The sequence below is a fragment of the Malania oleifera genome, chromosome 9, assembly GCF_029873635.1.
Source record: "Malania oleifera isolate guangnan ecotype guangnan chromosome 9, ASM2987363v1, whole genome shotgun sequence".
Taxonomy (NCBI): Eukaryota; Viridiplantae; Streptophyta; class Magnoliopsida; order Santalales; family Ximeniaceae; genus Malania; species Malania oleifera.
The window spans coordinates 2,907,992-2,911,972 of record NC_080425.1 but is presented as its reverse complement, the minus strand read 5'-3'; positions in this window follow the sequence as shown (position 1 = coordinate 2,911,972).

Genomic DNA, 3,981 nt, shown 5'->3' with positions numbered 1-3,981 from the left:
TCTCTTGAGTGTGCTTCTTGCAAACTTGGTAAAAGCAAAACTCTTTCCTTCCCATTGCATGCTAGTAGAGTCTCTCAGTGCTTTGATCTTATCCATAGTGATGTTTGGGGACCATCCCCTGTTAGTTCACTTGAAAAATTTAAATACTATATGACTTTCATTGATAATCATAGCAAGTTTACTTAAGTCTACTTTCTTCACTCTAAATATAAGGTTTTCAGTGTATGTTGACAATGAATTTTCTACTTCTATTAAGACATTATGCACAGATTCCGGTGGTGAATATTTGTCTGCGGTGTTTCAAGCTTTTTTGGCTTCTAAAGGTAATAATTCATCAACATTCATGCCCCGCTACTCCCCAAAAAAATGGAGTAGCCGAACGCAAAAATCGTCATCTCCTAGATGTGGTACGCACTCTCTTGCTAGAATCCTTTGTTCCATCCCTGTTTTGGGTCGAGGCTCTAAAAACTGCTACTTGATCAATCGTTTACCTTCTCAAGTTCTACTCATGGAGTCTCCCTATTTCTGCTTATTTGCTAGGCAACCTAGTTATGATAACGTCCGTACCTTTGGTTGTGTATGTTTTGTATGTTTACCTCCTCATGAGCGACATAAATTGTCTGCTCAATTTGTTTGATGTGCATTCTTGGGATATAATGTGTGTCAAAAGGTATTTGTTTGCTATGATCATACATTACATCGTACACGCATTTCTAGGAATGTTATTTTCTTTGAAAATCAACATTTCCTTCCTATGTCCTTTGAGCCCTCGTCTTTTGCTGTGGTTCTCCCCTCATTTGAGTAGTAGTTCTCGGATCTTTACCAAGTCAGTTCTCGCTTTAAACCCGGTATTGTTTATACGAGACACTCCCGCCCACAGTCTCTTCCGGTGGCGCAACCGATATCTAATCCTACCACGCTCTAGATTCAGTCAGTTGTAGCACCTCCCGAGCCTTTGGTACGTCGCTCTCCTCAAGTGTCTGTACCCACGGATAGATATGGGTTTCCCTCTTCCAGTTCTGGCAATTCTATTTCAGCTATTACTGCTACATTGTCCAATTTAGATATTCCCACATCCTACTCACACGTTGGCAAGCATGATTGTTGGCGACAAGCTATGCAAGAAGAAATTGGCGCTTTAGAGGCCAATCACACCTGGGACATTGAGCCTTATCCTCCCACCATTGTTCCTCTGGGTTGCAAATGGGTTTACTCAGTCAAGGTCTGATCTAATGGAAGTTTGGATCATTGCAAAGCTCGCCTTGTTGCACTTGGGAATAATCAGGAATATGGTGTCAATTATGAAGAGACCTTTGCTCCTATGGCTAATATGACTACTGTTCGTATGATTCTAGCTATTGTTGCTTCTAGTGTTTGGCCACTACATCAGATGGATGTTAAGAATGCTTTTCTTCACGAGGATCTTAAAGAGTGTATTTATATAAAGCCACCTCTGGGCTTGTTTCCCTCTCCGACTTCACATGTGTAAGCTTCGTCACTCTCTTTATGGTCTCGAACAAGTTACGAGGGTTTGGTTTGATAAATTTTGTAGCACTTTATTATAATTTTCATTTAAGCAGAGCAAGTATGACACTTTATTGTTTTTTCGGAAATTAGAAATGGATATTGTTTTTCTTTTCGTTTATGTTGATGATATTGTGACCACTGGTTCTGATTCTGCTTTACTTGGTCAGCTCAATACTCATCTCTCAGAGTCCTTTCATATGAAAGATCTTGGGTCTCTCACATATTTTCTTGGTCTTGAGGTGCATCGTAGTCCCTCTGGTATTTCACTTAATCAACATAAGTATGCTAGTGACTTGGTGGCCACAACTGGCCTTCAAGGACTACTTCTGTTGATACTCCCAGAGAATTAAGTGTCAAGCTTCGCAAAGAGGAAGGTGACTTACTTGTTGATCCCAATTTATACTAGAAGTTGGTGGGTAGCCTTGTTTATCTCACCATTACTAGATCAAACATTTCTTTTGATGTATAGCAAGTTAGCCAATTTCATCAGACTCCTCGTCATCTTCATTTGGTTACTGTCCGTAGGATCATATGCTATGTGTAGGGCACTTATGCCCGTGATTTATTCTTCCTTGCAGGAAATTCTACTCGCCTTGTTGCTTATAGTGATGCTGATTAGGTTGGTTGTGTGGATATACGTCGCTCCATCTTTGGTTGTTGTGTGTTTTTAGGTGATGCATTGATCTCTTGGAAGAGTAAGAAGCAAGACAGAGTTTTCTAAGTCATCTACGGAATCTGAATATCGGGCAATGTCTCTTGCTTGTTCTGGAATTATTTGGGGTTTACTTGCCGAGCTAGATTTTTCTAAGACTGATCCTACACCTCTACATGCCGATAATACGAGTGCTATTTAGATTACGACTAATCCTGTCTATCATGAGTCACATGAAGCATATTGAAGTTGATTGTCACTCTTTCCGTGAAACATTTGAAGCTCATGTTATCACTCTTTCACATATTTCCACTGAATTACAAATTGCTGATATCTTCACCAAGGCTTTCGCTCGTCATCGACATTGCTTCCTAAGTTGCAAATTGATGCTTGTTGATCAACCCGCATCAATTTGAAAAGGGGAGGGGAGGGGTTGTCAATAGACAGCAAATGCTTTGTTGTCCACACTTCTTTCCTTATTTCAGCCCACAATTATTTTCTTATTTCTCCTTTCATTATTTTGTACGGTTAGCATACATTATTTGACAGATTATAGTTTACATGAATAGGGCTAGAATCATGCGAGAATGTATTTGCCCATTGACAGATTATAGTTTACATGTATAGGGCTAGAATCATGTGGGAACTTATTTGCTTTTCATGTATAGCATTCTTGTAAAGTCTATATGTAATATACAGAACTCAATGCCTGACAATTCAGCCATTCACACAATACTTTGACAGTGATATCCAATTTTGGAAAGATCCTTAGTTGGGAATGTGGTTTTGTCCACCTTTTTTTGACGCCTTTTTCACCCAAGTTCAGGGAGGATGAGTCCATTTCTTCTTTTGTTGTTGATTTAGGTTGTCCTTTACCTTCTTGGGATTTCCACTTCTGCAAATCGTTAAATGTTAGGGAGATAGGAGAGTTATCCTCTTTTCTAGTCTTGTTGAATAATTTTTGTTTTTTATTTAGAGGATAGGCTGTCTTGGTCTCTAAATCCTTCACTGGTTTATTTGTGTAAATATTTTTGTGATTTTTTGAATAAGTCAAAATTTGCTTTTCCGCTCCAGTTTGGAATGTCAAAGTCCCTTTTAAAATTAAGGCTTTTATTGGTTGGTTACGCTTGGTAGAATTAATAGCAACAACTTGCGGGCACCTTTGAAGGCTATATCTCCAGACATGTGTCCTCTACTTTAATTGTTCAAAATCATCATTGCATTTGCTCACTCATTTTTTTTTTTTTTTGAGTATCGCCGGGTGTCCACAACCGTCAAGGCACGTCCATTTTACGGTCCGCACGCACCGGTCATGACTAATCCCACGCCCTGTAGCGGTGGCCCCACACACACCACAGAGGCGTTAATTCAGGAGCCCGCCGTAGGAATCGAACCCGGGGGGGGGGGGAGAAATCCCTGACCTCGTGAAGGGCACCCTTGAAATTCGCCCTGCCAATTGAGCTACGCCCTGGGGGCTGCATTTGCTCATTCATTGCGACTATGCTTGGAGTGTTTGGAACAAGTTATTTGGTATTTCAGGCGAATTTTGGGTGAGTTCAGAAACAACGGAGAATTTTTTTGGCAGTGACTTGCTGGATTCGGCAAGTAAAAGGAAAGGGCGGCGCTTTGGAAATGTGATTTTTTTTTTTAATGTTCTTTTTGCAGTTTTTTTTAGGGGTTGTAGATGTAGTGTATGTAATATGCGCATTTTTCTAGGGAGGAAGTTGAACTTGTCTAATATTCAACGCGATTGGCATTATGTATTGGGTTGTTAGTCATTGGTGGGTTTTTTTTCTATTTTA